This window comes from Mus musculus, chromosome 8, assembly GCF_000001635.26.
Source record: "Mus musculus strain C57BL/6J chromosome 8, GRCm38.p6 C57BL/6J".
NCBI lineage: Eukaryota > Metazoa > Chordata > Mammalia > Rodentia > Muridae > Mus > Mus musculus.
In genome coordinates this window covers 119975847-119996053 of record NC_000074.6, presented here as the reverse complement: position 1 = coordinate 119996053, position 20207 = coordinate 119975847, and the positions used below count along the sequence as shown (strand labels likewise).

General features: G+C 49.3%; 1 protein-coding gene across 2 annotated transcripts in view; it reads right to left on the bottom strand.

Annotated features, from left to right (window-relative positions):
* Positions 1-3616, bottom strand: part of Crispld2 (cysteine-rich secretory protein LCCL domain containing 2) — a 60357-nt gene extending 56741 nt beyond the window's left edge. For both annotated transcript variants that reach the window (NM_001310635.1, NM_030209.4), the window contains exon 1: positions 3454-3616. The gene's annotated coding sequence lies outside the window, so the exon portion shown is untranslated. The remainder of the gene's footprint in view (positions 1-3453) is intronic.
* Between the last annotated feature and the right edge of the window lie 16591 nt (positions 3617-20207).

Here is a 20207-nt window from a genome sequence, read left to right as displayed (position 1 = left end):
ACCCCAGAACTCTGGGAAGCAGAGGCAGGCGGTCTGAGTTTGAGACCGGGCTGGTTTACAGAGCAAGTTCCAGGCCAGCAAAGGCTACATTGTGGGACCCTGTCTCAAGAGAGAGAGAGAGAGAAAAAAAGGCAGTAAAAATATTCAGATATGGGCTACCGAATGCATGGATCTTGCAAAAAGATCCCAGGCACAAAGACCACATGCTGTAGGATTCTATCTGTGGGAGATGTCCAGAGTCACCTGAGATGAGCAATTGCTGGAGTAGCCTGGGGCACAACTGTCCATGCACACAGGATGCCAGTGTTCTGGAACTAGATGGTTGCGTTAGCCATACAACACCGCCGACATACTCAATGCCCCTCAGTTGTGCATGGACAACTGACTGTGAGGAGGGCTGAGGAGATGTCTCAGCAAGCAGTTAAGAAAGAACACTTGCTGCTCTTGCAGAGGACCTAAGTTTGATTCCCAGTATCTTCATGGGGTGGTGGTGGGGATTCACAAACCACTAGTAACTCCAGTTCCAGGGTGGGTTCTAACACCTCTCCATCCTCCTCAGGCAGGACAATCCTATGGACGGACCCACATACAGATGAACACAGGCACATAAAACGACTAAATAAATATTTTTAAAGTAGTGCATTGGGGGGGGGGCATCGGAATGATGCAGTGGGGAGAGGCACTTGCCACCAAGCCTGAGAAGCTGAAGTCAACCACTTCCTAAGATCCACAAGCACAGATGGAGATGTATTCCATGAGCTGCCCTCTGACTTCCACACATGCCCCATGGCATGTGCATGCCCACACACGTGCATGCCAATGCCCACATACATGGATGCATGCGTACGCACGCACACACTCAATAAATATCGATTTTTTAAATTGAAAGATAAAAATGATATTTGTGTGTATGTGTTTTCTACTTTTTCAAGAAAAGACAAAACAAAAACATGACTGAATGCCCTGGACTCAGGACCCCCTCATGTGGCTGCTCTTGTCTGCTCTGTTGCTTGCAGGGTGCTCAGGTGGGGACATCATAAGCTGAAGGACCTCTCCATGGAATGAAATGATGGCACTCTGGCCATACCGAGGTTTCCCATCCTGAAGAGCCATCCAGTTATCAACCCCTTGACTGACGTGGGCTCTGCACATCTGGGACTCATCAAACGCAGTGAGTTTTTTTTTTTTAATCTTTTTTAAGCTTCTAGTTCCCAGAGTAGCAGACACAGAGGCACCTCCCCTACTCACAAATTACACTGGTGACGGAGAAGAGCCTCGAGCCAGTTCCCACAAGGCCAAGGTCAGCACCAGGGTCCTGCCTGCAGACACTCCAGTGGAGTTCATACAAGACGGATGCCATGTGTGTATGTAGGGGGGCGGCTGTGAAGGGCCTCCTGATCCTCTTCCCCCATTCAGGTCCTCCCCCTGCAGACCAACCCCACCCATCTGCAGCACAGCAGCCAGGCTCTGGGAGCCTCACTGACCCAGGTCACCAGGCAGACTTTCAGTGTACCAACGGACCGAGTCCTGGTGAAGAGCCCTGTCAGTACAACCCCCTTCTGGCCCTACACCGCGCCCCCACCAACCCCATCTGGGGCCAGGCTCCTGGAGATGCTAAAAGCACCCTTAGGTCATGAAACAAGCCTTGTGGTACACTCTGCTGTGCTGGTCACATTTGTCATCTGGTACAGCACCTTCCTCTGAACCTACAGTGGAGCTCAGCCAGGGGCCCAGCTGTTTCGTGTTCTGCACACGTGTGCACTTCATGCATCAGTGGGTGGAGCATGCCGGCTCACAGGGCAGTCAAGAGATGGCTAGGGCCAGCCCTGGCCATAGCTGGCCACAGATGTTCCAGAGAAGTGTCAGGTGCCAGCCTTACTATAACTGTCACTATGTAAGAATCAACACCTCCGTCTTCACTTCTCTCTAGGAGCCTCGTCCAGATGTTTGTCCAGGACCCCTTAGATAAAGCCCCCTCTGTGAAGGTCAGGTTGAAGACAGAGGCAGTAGTGGATATATAGCTGTCTTTTAAAAGGCAGGACCTACAAGCCGTGGGTGTTAGAGTCCAGAGCCAGGCCCACCTATGGGGGTATAATCACAAGTCACTCTCCACTTCCAGCCCAGATTCAAGACTCTGAGCCACTGACCCAGGTCCCCAGCCACCGCTCCCAAGTCAGGCACTGTAGCGCCACACCTGCTATTCCTCCTGGAGGTGAGGTGAGGACGGTGGCAGATAGAGGATGCCAAGTGATGCTGTACATCCCTCAGTTCCTTTGTGGCAAGCAGCGTGGTCCAGCCTTGTTCTGCAGGGCTGTCAGACTCCAGACCTGATGTGCGGAGTGTAAGATCATCTGGAGAAGGCAGGACTACCCTACTTCCTCAGGGCAAGGAGCCCAGGTCTAACAGTGGACATTTCCAGCCCCGCTCTTGGCTCCAGGAAAGCCAGGCATCCAGACAGCCTCTCACACGGGCTTAGTCACCGTAGCAACTCACCTTTCCCTGGAAAGAGGGCCAGTTCAAATTGCACTGCAGCAACAGGCATCTGGCACCAAGTCTATACCCCAAAGGAGCTGATCTTGGCTTTCCTCATCTGGGGCCAATACTCCTGACAGGAGGACTTAATTCAAGATGCCCACTTTAGGAAAAGACCCTGTCATGTGTTCCCTAAAACAGTCTCTAGAAGAGTTGCTATAATCCCGACAACTCAGGAAACTGAGACAGAAGGATTCCTATGGGCCAGAGTCCAGACTGTGCTACACCTGGACACGTCCCTGGGAAGCCTTGGAGGCAGTCGGAGGTGGCTTCCAGACCTGTCTCTGCTGTAGTCCAGCTCACTTTACCTCTCTGACCCTCCATATTTTATCTGAAATAGGGTTAGGAGACCCCCTCACCACAAGCCTGTTGCCAATGGAAAAGGGGTGTGGCTCTGTCATTTGGAACCAAAGGCACTTACCTGCCCCTGTGATCACCTGAACCTTACCCTCACAGAGTGAAAGACCCCTCTAACGCAACCAAGCCATCATCGAGCCAGTTATCGACGCCCACTGACAACACACTACCGCCCCAAATGGTGGCAAATTGCCTTGGGTGGGCAAAAGAGCGCGCCTCAGTGAAGCGCGAAGCAGCTTCGTGCAGCCAGGCTAGGGATCCCAGCTCCAACGGCTTCCTAACCGCGAGTCAGTCCCGGGCAAAAAGCTTCGTAGTTGAGCCTCAATTTCTTCATCTGAAAAGGATCTTGCAGGTAAGGGCTCTGCAGAACGGCGGCACACAGCCCTGAACAGCCCTGAAGCACCGCGTCTGCCTTAGTCAGGGCAAGAGAGTCGAAAAAGGACAGAAAGAGGAGACATTGCAGCCGAAGCAGTGAGGTGGCTAAGAGTTCGAGAACAGCGTAGGCTACGCGACAAGACCTGTTCTCCTACAGACAAAAGAACAGCGGGACCGAGTCCCTCTCACCTGTGCGGAACTCTGGCCTCAACCTGGGGAGCGCTGGGCAAGCAAGTTGCAGATCTGGAACCTTGCGGATGCTGGGCGCTCTGAGTGGGTCCAGGACTTGAGCGCGGCCCCTAGTAGCTTCTTAGAGCATCCTGAGCCACGCCCCCCAAGTCCACAGGCAGCGCTGATTGGGCTGCGAGGCGCCGGCCCCGCCTCCTGTTTTCGGGAGGGTGGAGGCACTGAGGACCACGATGCGCAAGGAGCGCGCGGCCCCTAGCCGTGACCATAAAAGTAGTTTTCATTGAGCTCTTTCTGCGTGCGGCAGGCTGGGCACCCCCAGACAGTCCGTGGCCTGTGGACCCCACCCGGTTCTACTACTCAAGTGAAGGACAGGACAAAAGACCACCGGGAAGCACGTGCTGAGCCGGGGTGTGCGCATTTATCCGCCACGACCTATTCCCAAACTAGGAGGATCTCGGGGGTTCCCAGCAATTTAGGGAGGAGGCTATGTCCCACTTCTGTGGAGAGATTATCCCGCCTCCTCAAGAACCCCAGGGTGAGGTTCCAGTAAGCTTAGTACCACGTGCCCCAGGGCATTTGGCGTCTACCTGGAGCAAATAACCCGAGGTTAGAATCCGGGAAATTACTTTAGGTAAAGGTTGACACCCAAACCCTTAAGGGCAAGTGAGGGAATGAGCGGGAAGAGCTAAGAGATCCCCCAGAACACTCTCAGTCACTTAAAGTGGGACTGGAGAAGACCACCCATCCAAAGAGGCACCTCCCACTAACACCTCCACAAATACTACCAGGAGCAGGTACAGCCGAGCCCGCTGGGGTTCCTCGTGACATGTTGGGGAACCTGGATTACAACCAGAGATCTTTACCCAAGTCCTTGACGCAGCACTGCGCAGATAAAGATTCAGATATGTTAATATTTTTCATTTTAAATCCCGTCCTTAATGCTCAGTTTTGGAAGCATCCATCATCAAGCGACCTGCACTCACTTGCTACACCCTAAGCTGTCTTCCAAGTACCAGAGGAGTCAGTGCTGATTAACAGGGCTGATTAGCAGCCCTGGGGGTGACCCAGGACAAGGCCAGTGAGGGTGGGCCCTGTGCTCCATGTGCCATTCTCTGGTGCTGACGATCTGGCCTGACCACCCTCAGACGCCAGCATCCCTATTCTCCTCAGTGAAGGGACTGACCAACACAGAGATTCCTGCACGCATCTCTGAGTCACAGGTCTCCAAAGTGCACGTGCCCACTCTGTTGCCAGTGTCCGTGACCATTAAGCCTTGAATGCAAAACAGGATAAACTGGGTCCTGTTACCCACCCAGGAACGGGAAGTGATGAGGAACAGGGCTTTTCTGGGACCCAGCATTTGGGCAGGAGTGGCTTGTCAGTAATAGAAGTCCCAGGCTCTGAGTGGCCCCACCACACCGCCCTGCTGACGCTTTTCATGACAACCTTGCAAAGCTCCTTGATGGCTCCGTGGGACTCTTAGACACCCCTCCCCACCGAAGCATTCTACATGCCTATCATCATCAGGTCAAACCAACATGCCAAGTCTCCCTCAGTCTGGCCATCCCAGAACCTCCAGCTCTTCTTCCTACTCTTCCTCAGTTTCCCCTTTCCCTCCCCTGTGTGGCCTTCTCGTCTAACCTACCCCATTTCTCCTTCACCAGAAGAGTATCAGGAGCTATGCGGGGGAACTTCAAGGGCATCTTCTGGTCAGCCTCTCACGGCCCAATGGAAAGGGGCCTCTGGTTACAGATGGGGACATTGGGTACAAGCAGGTGAAGGCACTTGTCCAGGATCTCCTGGTTGTCCATTGGTGAGACTGGGATCCCAACCCAGGCAGCCTGTGCCGGAGCCCCTACTATATTTTAATGTATCTTGCCAAGATTGCTACATTGAGATCTAATTACCTAGGGAAGATACGGTGGGGGTGGGGAGAGCAAGTTGGGATGTTGTGAGATCCCCATCTGTGAGCTGAGACACTACCTTTGACAGTCTCACTGCCCAAGCTCCCCTGTGTATATCCTGTCACCCAGTGCCGTCTTGACCCATCAGCCCAAATGGACCAGGACAGCCTATCAGCTTGGCCTCTAAGTCATGTGGTAAGCTGATTAGAGAGTTTGTATTTATACAAGATGAACACATTGGATACTTCAGAGCTATTTCATTTCTTGTTGATATATCGGGGAGGCTAAACAAATTTCTAAAGTAGAATGTCATGGCTAGTACTGCTGTGTAACAAATTATCCTATATTATAGTGGGTTGGAGGGAGATGTTCCAGTTGTATAATGGTTATTTAGTGCTAATGATATATGTGTGTATTCATATATACCTATTTTGATACCCAATATGATTATGATACACACACGCACACACACAAGACATCTTTAACAGCCCCCATTGTTTTTGTTAGGCCTATAATGTACTAGATAGGGGACACTGGAAAGGTGTGGTTAGTGCAGTTAGTTTCTTCCTTAGGGCCCTTCATTGGCTGTAGTTAGCTGTTGACTGGAGCTAGACACTGAGAGTAGTGTTTGATATTGGCTGTGGGAGGGATACCAGCTGGGTTGCTGGCCGTAGTGGCTCCAGCCTTTCCAGTGGACAGTGTCAGGTGGTCAGACACGTGGTGCCTAGCTGTCCCTAAAGCAAGCTTCCTCCAGAGCCAGGTGCCTTGGGAGGGCCTTTGATGGCCTGGTGTTGGAGACATGCCTCACTCTTTTGCTAAAACTACAGAGGCTAATCGGCTTCGAGGAGATGGGCACAAAGCACAGACCTATGCTAGTGGAAATGAAGAAATTTGCAGTCTTAAAAAAAAGAAAAAAAAAGTCCACAGATGACCAGATACCATACAGCCGCTCCATAAAAAACAAGGTGTTGTTCCTAGGGGCTGAGAACCTAACCTAATGATGAGCACCTAACCTAGTAATGAGCACCTAACCTAGTGATGAGCACCTAACCTAGTGATGAGCACCCAACCTAGTGATGAACACTTAACCTAGTGATGAGCACCTAACCTAGTGATGAGCACCTAACCTAGTAATGAGCACCCAACCTAGTGATGAACACTTAACCTAGTAATGAGCACCTAACCTAGTGATGAGCACCTAACCTAGTAATGAGCATCCAATCTAGTAATGAACACTTAACCTAGTAATAAGCACCTAACCTAGTAATGAGCACCTAACCTAGTGATGAGCACCTAACCTAGTAATGAGCACCCAATCTAGTAATGAACACTTAACCTAGTAATAAGCACCTAACCTAGTAATGAGCACCTAACCTAGTGATGAGCACCTAACCTAGTAATGAGCACCCAATCTAGTGATGAACACTTAACCTAGTAATGAGCACCTTACCTAGTAATGAGCACCTAACCTAGTAATAAGCACCTAATCTAGTGAAGAACACCTAACCTAGTAATGAGCACCCAACCTAGTGATGAGCACCATCTATGAGTCATGACAGATTTGGGCTTCATTTCTCATGCACATGCCCCAGCTATGTACCTTAGCTCAAGTCACCTGACTTCTCTGAGGAGCACCTATGGGACAAATGATATCTTTAATGTGCTAGTTGGTGTCATCCTGGGCCAGTCAGAGTGAATTTCCATCTGTCAAGAAAGTTGCTAACCTTTGTGATGCTAAGGGCCCCTCCAATGGTAACCATCACAACCAACACCCCCACCCCCATCCCTATTCCTTAAATCCTTAAATGGTTAACGTGGAAATCACTGGAGCATGTCACATCAAGGATTAACATAGGTGCTGCCAGGGCCACAGGGCTCTCGGAAGTTCAGCTCCAATTAAATTTCCCAGACTTTTGCAATCTCAGGATGTAATTTCTTTGAAAAGGAAGAGAGAAAACTTACAGCCTTTGTATTTGAATAATGGTAACGTGGGCGTTGTGGATGCCTGAGAGGTTCCAGAAGAGAAGGGACCAAGATCCATGTAATTGTCCCCAGGAGAGGGACTAGCCACAGATTTCCTGGGAAATACTATCAAGAATGTCCTTGTGACCTGGGAGAGTGTTGGATTCTGGGGAAGTTGAGACAAAGAGAAAGTCCCTCTAGGGAGCCAGATCTGAAAAGGTATGCTCCGCTCAGACCTGAAGGGGCATGCAGTGCACCCCGAGCCCACTGTCCCCTTCCAGTGACCAATCAGAGGTCGAGGGACCACAACAGGCTGCAAGATGGAGGTGTCAGTGGTCTGACGATCTGATCCTTCCATGCAGAGCTGCGGGCTCTCCTGCTGTGTCCCTCTCTGGCTGCTGGCCCACTTCCCACCCGGGTTCTTACTCACCAGCTATTTTTATCAGAGTTTTTTGAGCTGGACACAGAGCATCGATGCCCGGGAGTTCCCCTGCTCCCTGGCTTCTGTGCACCGACGAGCGACTGCAGAACGTCACCGGGCCACAAGTGCGTCAAAGAGACGTGCAGTACCACTTTGTGATGGGCACAGCTCTGGAAGAGCCTCCAAGATGGTGAGCCTCTGCGTCCCTGTGCTCATTCCTCTGGGTGCGATTGATAATGTCTGCGTGGTCAAGAGGGCACATGTAGGGGTCCATACCTCACTCTGACAGGAGCTCTGAGGACACTGGGGCCAAGATCCTATGCAATCAAAATTTTAAGTGCTGAAAACCCTTGAATGAGCCTCAAGGAAGGGCTACATCGAGGACACAGGATAGCAGGGAACACCAGCCCACCAAGATACTCTAAGGACTATAAGTGCTCCCAGAAATCCTTTCAGATGCCTAAATTTAAATCGACAAGGGGAGAGAGTTAGAAGGCAGGGTCTTCAGGGGTGAGAGCAGGGACCTTCCAAAAGAGCTGAGGAAGAGGGTCACCTTTTTGTCATCCACCATGAATGAGGACATACAAAATGTGTCACTTTGGAAGCAGCATCCAGCCCTCACAATAGCCTTGATCTGGGCCTTTCTGGGCCTCAGAAGTGTAAGAAGTGTGTGTGTACTGTTTGTGGGACTGGGAGTGGAGTTCAATGGTAGGTCACTTGCCAAGTATGTGTGAGGCCCTTGATTCAATGTTTAATACTATTAAAAACTTTTTAATTAAAAAATAAACTTCTGCCGGGCGTAGTGGCGCACGCCTTTAATCATAGCACTTGGGAGGCAGAGGCAGGCAGATTTCTGGGTTCGAGGCCAGCCTGATCTACAGAATGAGTTCCAGGACAGCCAGGGCTACACAAAGAAACCCTGTCTCAAAAAGACCAAAAACTAACTAACTAACTAACTAAATATATAAACAAACAAACAAACTTCTGAAGGCTAGATAGATAGCTCAGAGGTTAAGAGCACTTCCAGAGGTCCTGAGTTCAATTCTCAGCAACCACATGGTGGCTCACAACTATCTATGAGATCTGGCCTGCAGGCATACATGCAGAAAGAACGCTGTATACATAATAAATAAAATCTTTTTGAAAATAAGTAAATACATTTCTGAGGGCTGGAGAGATGGCTCAGATATTTAAAAGCACTTAGCTGCTTCAGGGAGAACCTGAGTTCAGGTCCCAACACCCACAACCACCTGTAATTCTAGCTCCAGAGGACTCTGATGGCCTCTTCTGGTCTCAGTGGGCACCCACATGCAGTGTGTGCTCATACAGACACATATGTTATTCATAAAAATAAATAAATCTTAAAAACATTTTTAGGCTCTGCTGTTTTTGTCTTAGCAGCACAAACAGTAGGAAAGACAACAGGACATCATGGCCCCAGCGCCTTGGGTTTGATTTTCTCTTGACCCTTAATTAACAGTGGTCCAGCAACACTGTGATATATGTCGCCCTGACCCTTGTCCATGACTGGGGGATGTGGAGATGTTTCCTGGCTTCTTGGAGATTCCAGAGACTCCGGCTCACTCCCATATCTCCGTTCCTTGTGCCTCTCACAGGTGACCCTAAACCCTCAGCTCTGTGTCTGCTACTGGAATCAGAACCAGGACCCAAAGTTTGAGGAGAGGGATGCAGAAGTTAAGGGATGTTCTAAGGCTGCTTGAGCAGTACGCATGTGCCCACTGGGTATCTGCTGGGTGTGCGCTGCCCGAGGGGGTGGTACTGAAACGAGAGAGAAGGGCCTGGAGGAGAATGTCAGCAAGTCACACTCAGAGGGCAGCTGGCTTCTCATGGGGACATCAGTAAGACAAGAAAGAGGGAGGCTTAGGAGTAGGCAGCCACATAAAAATTATCACCTCCCCTCCCCCCACCCCAAAGTGACTCATCCCTAGAATGAGTGGCACGTCTGGGACAGCTGCCCCAGAAAACAGGATTTTCTGCCTATTTCCTGACTTACACACACACCTGGCCACTCGCTGGCCTTCAGGCTGCTCCCATCTCTGAAACTAAGCTTTGGTGCAGAGAGAGAGAGAGAGGGAGAGAGAGAGAGAGAGAGAGAGAGAGAGAGAGAGAGAGAGAGAGAGAGAGAGAGAGAGAGAGAGAGAGAGAGAGAGAGGCGGTTGTGTGTGACTCTACAGAACATTTTGGGTTTTTGTGTTCTGTTTTTGACATGTGTGTAGTAGGCATGTTTGTGAAGTATATGCATATGTGTACGTGTGTTCAAATGAGTTAGGGTACATGTGTGCATGTGTGTATCGTAGAGACCGGAAGTTGATGCTGGGTCTCTCCCTGGAACCCAGAACTCAAAGACCTGGTGGGTCGAGTTGGCCAGCTTGCTTGGGGGATCTTTTCTCTCAGTGTTCTGAGTGTCAGGACTTAGGTTCTGAGGATCCAAACTCTAGATGAACCATCTCTGAAGACTGGGATGCATTCTATTTGTTTGTTTGTTTGTTTATATGTATAGACAGGGCCTCTCTCTGTAACCCTGGCTAGCCTGGAACTCACTAGGTGGTCTCAGACTCACAGTGTGCTAGTATTAGAGGCATGTACCTTATACCTGGCTTTAAAAAAAAAAAAAAGGCAGTTAAGAGCACTGACTTCTCTTCTGAAGGTCCTGAGTTCAAATCCCAGCACCACAAGATGGCTCACAACCATCTGTATAGCTACAGAGTACTGATATACATAAAACAAACAAACAAATAAATCTTTTTTAAAAATGTTAGTACACTTCATGTATGCACGGGTATACACAGACACACACATGCAATAGTGCTCATCTGGAGGTCAGAGGACAACTTGCAGGAAGTTGGTTCTCTCCTTCCACCATGTGGGTTCCCAGAGATTGAACTTAGGTCATCAGACGTGGCGGCAAGCCCCCTTCACCTCTGAGCCATCTCAACAGCACTGGGTTTTTGTCTTGAAAAGAGAGGAGGTGAGACAGGGCCTTCATTGCTTCTTAAATACCTGGGATACATTCGCAAGGGCTGAAACTGAGCAACCACTTTGGCCCATGAGGTGATGGTGCCCCACTGCTTGTAGCATGCAAAGAAAAGTGACGGTAGTCAAACGTGGGGGGGACGGGAGAAAGTGTCTACCCCTAGTCAGGTGGAGAGGAAGGGGTCAGGGTCTTTCTTATTCAGTGTGGCTAACCCTGAAACACTTCCAAAAGTGAGCTTAGGCTGGGATCCGGCTCAACTGGAAAGTAAGTGTCTTTCTGCTGTACATGAAATTGACTTTGGTCTTCAGCGCCACACAGCCCATTTATCCTGCCAAACTCCCCTGCGATCTCAGCACTCAACAGGCTGAGGCAGGTGGATCTCCGTGAGTTTGAAACCAGCTTGGACTCCATAGAAAGTTTCAAGGGCTACAAAATAAGACCCTGTCTTCAAAAAACGAGCTAGCTGGGGCTGGAGAGATGGTTTGGCAGTTAAGAGCGCTTGCCACTCTTGCAGAGGTCTCAGGTTTGCTTCCTGACACCGATGTAGTTGCTCACTCCTACCTGTAACCCCAGGTTCAGGGGTCCTGACATACACTCACCCACAAACAGATATACACACACATGCATAAAAACTTACAAATTGTATTTTAAAGTGTAAGACTGTCTTCTGTTGGAGCAGTGATTCTCTTTTCTTTCTTCTGTGTTTCCTCTTTGGCTCCTCCTCCTGTGTTTCCATCCTCAGGGGGAAAAAATCAGAAAGCGGAAATCTGATAGCATCTCCTCTGAGAAGGGTGGTGGCTTGAGAAATCCCAGGCTCCTGGCTCCTGCTGCCTCTGGCCATTCACCTGGCACTGGCTTCAACTCCTACAGCAGGTCAACCTGGATTCACATCTTCCCAAAAGCTCCCCATTTCTGGCTCTTGAGCCCCAAGACCTGTCAAGCAGTGTCCACTGGAAGGCACCCCAGTACAGGCCTCTCTGGCTAGTCAGCATGGTGGACTGCAGTCCTGCCTAGGACCAGCAGGAGGCTCTGCTGACAGGGAATGGCCCTGTGTTTCTAGAAGATTACAGACCTAAACTTCTAACACTGCAGTTCTGACTTGGGCCCCATCTCTAGCCCTAGGGTATGACCTGGGCCCTCTGACTGATTAGCCAAAGCCCTTCCCATCCAAGCTTAGGGTGGGAAGGAAACACCTCCCTAAATCTACCAGTTCCCAGGTCCCTTAAGGCCTGGAGACAGTTTGGTTACTTTTTTTTTTTCAGGGGTGGGGGTTGTTTTGTTTTTTTATTTTTGTTTTTGTTTTTTTGTTGTTGTTGTTTGTTTGTTTCATCAAGACAGGGTTTCTCTGTGTAGCCCTAGTTGTCCTGGAACTCACTCTGTAAACCAGATTGGCCTCGAATGCAGAAATCCGCCTGCCTCTGCCTCCCAAGTGCTGGGATTAAAGGTCTGTGCCACTGCCCGGCCTAGTTTGGTCACTTCTAAGCTTAAGACAATAACTAAGCCTTGGCCCCAGGATCTAGAAAACAGACAGTGTTAGAATATGCTCCTCAAAAGCCAGCCATTGTGGCGCACACATCTAACCTCAACACTCAGGAGGTAGAAACAGGTAGAGCTCTGAGTTTGAGGCCAGCCTGGTCTTCAGAGTGAGTTCCTGGTTAGCCTTTAGAACACATCGAGACAATGGCTCAACAAAACAAAAACAAACAAACAAAAAAGACCCATCACCAAAAGCCAGTGTGCTGTGTGAATTGCCACGGAGAATTCTTCAGCCCTGGAACGTCGCCTTCTTCTCTGAACTCCAGGTCACCAAAGCTCCAGTACTAACTACTAAGCATGACCTCTTGCGGGCCACCCGCATGTCCCATTACAGAGAAAGGTAGACAAGCACAGCCTGTGGCCTGAGACTGGACCAGCATCCATGCTGGGGTACACGCCTCAGACCCCCCAAAAAGCACCACTCTGGTGCTTCCTTCATGTTCTGGGACCAGGGGTCTACCCTCGAATCGTGGGTGGAGTCATAGTGGGGTCACACTGACAACCTGGGCAGTTCTCAGTCCTGGGGGTGGCCAGCAGTCCTGACACCCCTCAGCTTGTGTCTGCATCACCCCAATCTCAGCCAGGTGGCTCAGTGGGGTCTATGCTGAGTCTTTGCATCTGTTTAAAAAAAAAAAAAAAAACATGATCAAGGGCACAAGCCGTGGCTCAGTGTTCAGGAGCACTTGGTGCTCCTGTGGGGGACTTGGGTTTGATTTCCCAGCACCCAAGTGGTGACTCACAACCATCTGTAATTCCGGTTCTAGGGGATCCGATGACATCACCCCCCACCCCCAATTCAGGGCACCAGGCACACATGTGGTGCACATATGTGCTTACAGGCAAACACATATAAAACACACAATGAATAAATTTAATTTTTAAAACTTAGAAAGAAAGAAAGGAAGAGAGAGAGAGAGAGAGAAAGAAAGAAAGAAAGAAAGAAAGAAAGAAAGAAAGAAAGAAAGAAAGGAAGAAAGAACCATAGCCCATCTTTAATATAAAGTCAGAGAATCCCAGAGAAGCAGGAGGCACCAAACTCCAGTCGTCCTCAGCTGGCATCTGGTGTCTGCATGTCTGGCTAGGCCTCTCAGAACATCCTGAAGTTGAAAAGTTAAATGTGAGGCCAGGTGGGATGGCAGGGTGGCAGAGACGGGCACATCTCCGTGTGTTTGAGGCCAGTCTGGACTACATAGTGAGTTCCAGGTTAACCAGAGCTACATAGAGAGACCCAGTCTAAAAAGACATCAGGGGAGGAGCTAGAGGCACTCCTGTGACTGGGCCCATGTGTCAGAAAAGAAGGGACTCTCAAGCCCCAGGAGACATGTTCAAGAAGGCTCTGCATCCTGAACCAATTGGATGGGTAACTAGGGGAGGAGAGATCTAGACACAGGGGAGACTGTACCTCTGAGAACCGAAAGGAGGCATGATGATGCCATTAGGGTTGTTGTGCCACAGGGCCCACCCCCCAGCCATTTTTGCAGATTGTCAGGCTAATCCCAATTTCTGAAGAACCAAAAATAAAACAGTTTCACCACTTGAAGTCACTTAAATCTGTAATTATGGAGTGAGGGTCTTGTTTCTTTGTCACTCTGCAAGGACATGTGTCCTGCACCATGCCACACCAACTTGACTTGGCATGGATGTATTTACCTCAGCCCCCTCCACCTGTGAAGATGGCGTCTGAACAAGACCACATCATGAACAGGGTGACCGCAGGAAGTAGGTACTAGGGAGAGGAACACTGTACCACCCAACACAAACTAACCTATGCCAAGGGCCTGGCAGGGATAGGGTTTTACGGCTAGCCATCACAGACCCTAACCATCTGGAATGGGAGGCAGGAGGCCTTCGTGTTCCCCTGGCTTGGAACTTCACAGCAGAGCAGGAATTGAGCCAGGCGGACACAAAGGAGTGTGTTACCTGGGCAGAGAAGACAGCGCGTCTGCACCCCACAGCTGCACAGTTGCAGGCAGCTTCTTCCGGGCACAGAGGCAGAAGAGCTAACCCTACCAGGACAGGATGGAGCACAGGGCTAGGTAGGACAATGGGGAGGGGACCCCCACTGCAGAAACAACCATGAGGAGAGAACCAGGGCCTCACACCCCACTGTCCAGGCCCAGGACACTTAGCCTCCTTCGGTTGTGTGAGAGTATTGACAAAGTTTGGTTAGCTCGCCTACTGAAGTGTTCTGTTTTGTTTTAAATGACCAGAGGGACTGTGGAGATGGGTCAAGGTCGAGAGCACTGGCAGCTCTTATAGAGGCCTAGGGTTCTAGACCCAGCATTCATACAGTGGTTCATAACCCTCTGTAACTCCAGTTCCAAGATACCCAGTGACCTCTTCTGGCTTCTGTGAGCATAGCACACGCATATAGCACTCAGACTTACATGCAGGCAAAGCACTTAAACATGTAGTATGTAGTGGTTTGTATATGCTCAGCCCAGGGAGTGGCACTATTAGAAAGTATGGTCCTGTTGGAGTGGGTGTGGCCCTGGTGGAGTAGGTGTGGCTCTGTTGGAGTAGGTGTGTCACTGTGTGTGTGGGCTTTAAGACCCTCATCCTAGCTGCCTAGAGGCCAGTATTCTGCCAACAGCCTTCAGATGAAGATGTAGGGCTCTCAGCTCCTCCTGCACCATGCCTGCCTGGATGCTGCCATGCTCCCGCCTTGATGATGATGGACTGGACCTGTGAACATGTAAGCCAGCCCCAGTTAAATGTTGGCCTCATAAGGCTTGCTTTTGATCATGGGGTCTGTTCACAGCAGTAAAACCCTAACTAAGACATAGTATAAAATAATGCTTTTAAATTAAATTTAAAAAGAGGAGCCCAGAATGTAAGCTGGCAAAGCCACTACAGAAATCAGTGTGCAGAGTTTCCAGAAGAAAACAAAACTCAAACCAGAACCGCCCTGACCCAGCTACCAATGCTGGCGTGTACCCAAAGGCCCCACGCCAACACAGCACAGGCACCCCGACCGTCTGTATGTGCATTGCCGCACCATGCACGGTAGTTGGGAAATGGAGCCAGCCTAGATGATACCAACAGGCGACTGGACAAAGAGAATGTGGAGTTTTATTCAAGAAAAATCCTGCCATTTCCAGGAAATGGATGGAACCAGAAATCACCAAGCCCAGAGGGCAAACATTCCTTTTTTTTTTTTTTTTTTTTTTTTTTTTGATTTTTAAAAAATTTTTCGAGACAGGGTTTCTCTGTGTAGCCCTGGCTGTCCTAGAACTCACTCTGTAGACCAGGCTGGCCTCAAACTCAGAAATCTACCTGCCTCTGCCTCCCAAGTTCTGGGATTAAAAGCGTGCACCACCACGCCCGGCTAACATTCTTTTTCTTTTGTAAGAAGCATGTGCAGAGCCACTGAGATGGCACCGAGGGCTGCATGAAGCTTGCTGCCCAGCCTGATGAACTGAGTTCAAGCCCCTAGAACATTGGTTCTCAGTCTGTGGGTTGTGACTCCCCTTTGGGGGTAAAATGCCCCTTACACTAGGGTTGCCTATCAGATACCCTCTCTACTGGCTGGTTTTGTGTGTCAACTTGACACAGGCTGGAGTTATCACAGAGAAAGGAGCCTCCCTTGAGGAAATGTCTCCATGAGATGCAGCTGTAAGGCATTTTCTCAACTAGTGACCAAGGGCAGGAGGGCCCATTGTGGGTGGTGCCATCCCTGGGCTGGTAGACCTGAGTTCTATAAGAAAGCAAGCTGAGCAAGCCAGGGGAAGCAAGCCAGTAATCTACACCCCACCCCCACCCCGGCCTCTGCATCAGCTCCTGCCACCAAGTTCCTGACCTGCTTGAGTTCCAGTCCTGACTTCCTTTGGTGATGAACAGTGTGGAAGTGTAAGCTGAACAAACCCTTTCCTCCCCAACTTGCGATGTTTCATGCAGGAATAGAAACCCTGACTAAAGCACCCTCCACATCAGCTATTTACATTGAGCTTCAAAACAGTAGCAAAATTACAGCTACGAAGTAACAACAAAATAATTTTATAGTTGAGGGTCACCACAGCATGAGAAACTGTGTGGAAGGGTGGCAGCATTAGGAGGCTGAGAACCACTTGCCCTAGAACCACATGGTAAAAGAAGAGAAACAATTTCCATAGGCTGCCCCCCCCCTCGACCTCCACACAAGCTTTATGTTCCAAGTAAACCAGGACAAACCAGGCTGGATCGGCTTTGGGAAGGCAGAGTGAATTGATGACCTTACAGTCACAGATCTGACCTGGAGAATACAGGATGACATCACCCGCCTCAACCTGTGTGTCTCCTACAGATGGCTACCAACAGTTACACAACCCATGGCTGCTTCTGTGCTCACTGGGGCTGCTGATGCCCCTTCCAAAGAGTAGCAATCACACGGTCCACCTGAGAGCTAGCCCTGGGAGATTCAGCCTCTATTTCTTCCTTCCTTTACTGTTTGCCACCCCACCCCCACCCCGTGCCCACAAAGGCCGTGCGACTTTGGCCCGCAGAACGAAACAGGACTGACACTGCGTCAGTTCCCAGCTTGAAGCAGGAACCCTTGGCCTGTGGCTCGGGCTCTCAAGGGACCTCTGTGACCATCTAGCCAACACGCTGCCTGAACTGACAGCCAGAACCAACTGCTGTGTCTGAGGAGCCACCGTGGACCTTTGCCCCACCCCCATATCAGCTGACTGGCAGCAGCATGAAGGACCCCTGGGGAGACCAGCAGAGGGACTGCCAGGTTGCCAGCCTCAGAACATGAGGACTTGTGGTCTCAGTACGTACAGTCTGGGAACTGAGACCATAACATGTCACCACAAACCACACTGAGGACAGAATGCTTTGGCGCTCTATGCCCCTGCCACACAGCCAGTTCTGCACTGTGAAACTCTCAGGAGGGGGTTGGCTAGAGAGATGGCTCAGTGGTTAAGAGCACTGACTGTTTTTCCAGAGGTCCTGAGTTCAATTCCCAGGAACCACATGGTGGCTCACAACCATCTATAATGGGACCCAGTCCTCTCTTCTAGTGTGTCTGAAGACAGCTACAATATACTTACATACATAACATAAATAGATAATTAAAAACAAAACAAAAAAACCTTTCAGGGTGGATTAGCAAGCCTTTTTTTAAGGTTTATTTATTTATTTTATGCATCTGAGTGCACTGTAGCTGTCTTCAGACACACTAGAAGAAGGCATCGGATTCCATTATAAATGGCTGTGAACCACCATGTGGTTGCTGGGAATTGAACTCAGGACCTCTGGAAGAACAGTCAGTGCTCTTAACCGCTAAGCCATCTCTCCAAGCCCTCTTCAGGGTATTTTATTACAGCATCTGGAAGCCAAGCCAAGACAGGAGAATCGGCCTCTGAGGTGCCCCGTCTGAGGCACAGAAGAGAACATGATGCATTTGTGTCCCTGGCCCAGGCCTGTGGTAAAGGCAGCCTTCCTGCCTCTGTGGCACTGCACCTTAGAATGGAGGCTGGTGTCAGCCTTTACCTGATGGAAACGGGAAGTTGGCTCAGCTCCTCCATCAGTCCCAGTATAGCTGGACTGCCCTGCTACGGCTCTGTCTAGGTGCTGTATCTTCTTCAAGGCAGCCAATCACCCACAATAGTGGGAACAGTTGGGTTGAGTCTGCCTGACACTGTAAATCAGCAGTTTTCAACATGTGAGCTTCATCCCCTTTAGCAAACCTCTGTCTCCAAAAATATTTACATGATAAATCATAACAATAGCAAAATTACAGCTATGAGGTAGCAATGGAAAAAACTATATGGTTGAGGGTCACTGCCACATGCGGAACTGTAATAAAGGGACGCAGCATCAGGAAGTCTGAGAACCTCTGCTCTAGATGCTCGCCCATTCATGGCCAGCATACTCGAGAGGCAAGGCCCATGTCCACCTGTGGGGCTTCCCAGCTGGAAGAGCAGGTATGTGAACCATTCATTTCCTGCCTGTGACGGCCAGGCCCCAGAGCGTCTGCCCTGTCATCTCAGGTGCACACAGATGGGAAATGGAAAGGACAGGAATCCAAACAAGAGGCCACCTTGTCATCCAGTGATGTGGCCTCATTGTTCACAAAGCCATCTTCTCCAGGTGTCCAGAGAGCACTGTCCCCACGGAACTATGTCAGCTTGACAGAGGTGGGCAGCCCCCTCCCTCACCGAACTGCCCAGGTCCCCTGCTGAACACTGGCAGCTACGTGCCATATACAGTCCCCTGGAGCCTGTGACCACCCTCCTCGGATGTGTTAGGGGCCGCTGGAGCTGTTGGCTTAAGGAAAGAGAAATGTCTTTTCTCCTGGCCATGAAGATCACAAACCTGAGCGGAGAGATGTGAACACACTCAGGCTCTTTCTACATTTCAGGTGAGAACTGCCCATCACGCCTCCTCTCGATGGCCTCTAGTGGCAGCCACAGTCCTCAGTGTTCCTTGGCTTGTGACCACATCCAAACCCCACCACTGTCACGTGATATTTTCTATGTGTTTGTGCCAACGTCTCTCTCTTACGAACATTCTAGTCCCTGTGAGTATGGCCTTACCTTGAGCACATCTGCAAAGACCTGGTTCCAAATGAAGCCACAGTCTATGCCTTCTTACACTGTGGGTGGGTGAAAGGAAGGTTTGTCAACAGTAAAAGTTGAGTCACGTGGCCATATGTGGAGTAGGTTGAGCTGAGGCTACTTGTATTCTAATGCTAAATACTGGATCCTCAAGATGTGGCTGCCCCAGTGAGGGATGCCATGTGAACATTCTCCCCACTTTAACTGGTTATTAGAAGGCCTGAGATTGGCAGTGGAGGGAGAAGGATGGGACTGGAGTTCAAGTGGGGAGGATGCAGGCAGAGATAGAGATAGAGAGAGAAGAGGAAGACAGATGAGGAGGAGGCTGCCATGGACCAGAACCGAGTGGCCAGGAGAAACAGCAAGTAAAAAGGGGTTTATAGCTGGGGAATAAGTTAGTGTAGCCTTAGAGCTGCCCAGTCTAAGCATATGGCTTGTAAATAAAATACTGGATTATGTGTCTTTTATATGGGGGTATTAGGATTATAAGTTCATACTACACATATGTATCAAGTTCCTATCTCTTTTGATCGTATGGTTTTAAAAGGTTCAAATTTTTTAAAATCGCTGTTTGAATTGCCAGCTTGAGTTTTATTTTTAAAAATAGTCATTTGGCATGGGGTGGGAGGGTGCTGGAGAGATGGCTCAGCGTGTAAGAGCTCTGGCTGCTCTTCCAGGGGAACCTGAGTTCAAATCCCAGCAACCACATGGTGGCTCACAACCATCTGTTATGGGATCCGTTGTCCTCTTCTGATGTGTCCGAAGACAGCTACAGTGTACTCACATACATAAAATAAATAAATAAAAAGAAAAGAAAAGACAAATAGTAATGTTTTCTTTTGTTAAGACAGGGTTTCTCTATGTAACCCTGGACTGTCCTAGAACTCATTCTGTAGACCAGGCTGGCCTGGAACTCACAGAGATCTGCCTGCCTCTGCCTCCTGAATGCTGGGATTTAAGGCATGTGCTGCCACCACCCAGCTCAAAAATATAATAATAATAATAATAATAATAATAATAATAATAATAATAATGTAATGTTAAAGAACTCTGTACTTGAGATTAAGAAGGAGTTTCTGAAATGTTGCTAAATGTCCTTCTGTCTCTGTGTACTATGGGTTACCTAAAGGTAACGTCAGAATGTGGGTCAGTCTGAAGAACATTATGTCGTATCTGTGCATGGTGTTGAGGATTCAGCCGAGACTTAAAGATTTATGCAAAACAAACACATCCATCTCCTGAGTATGGAAATTTACCTTAGTCTCCAATGGTTAAAAAAAATATGTATGTGTATGTGTATATATATATATATGTGTGTGTGTGTGTGTATGTATATATGGTAAAACTATGTATAATCTATATATACCAAAGAATTGTTTTCATTCCTAATTTTATTG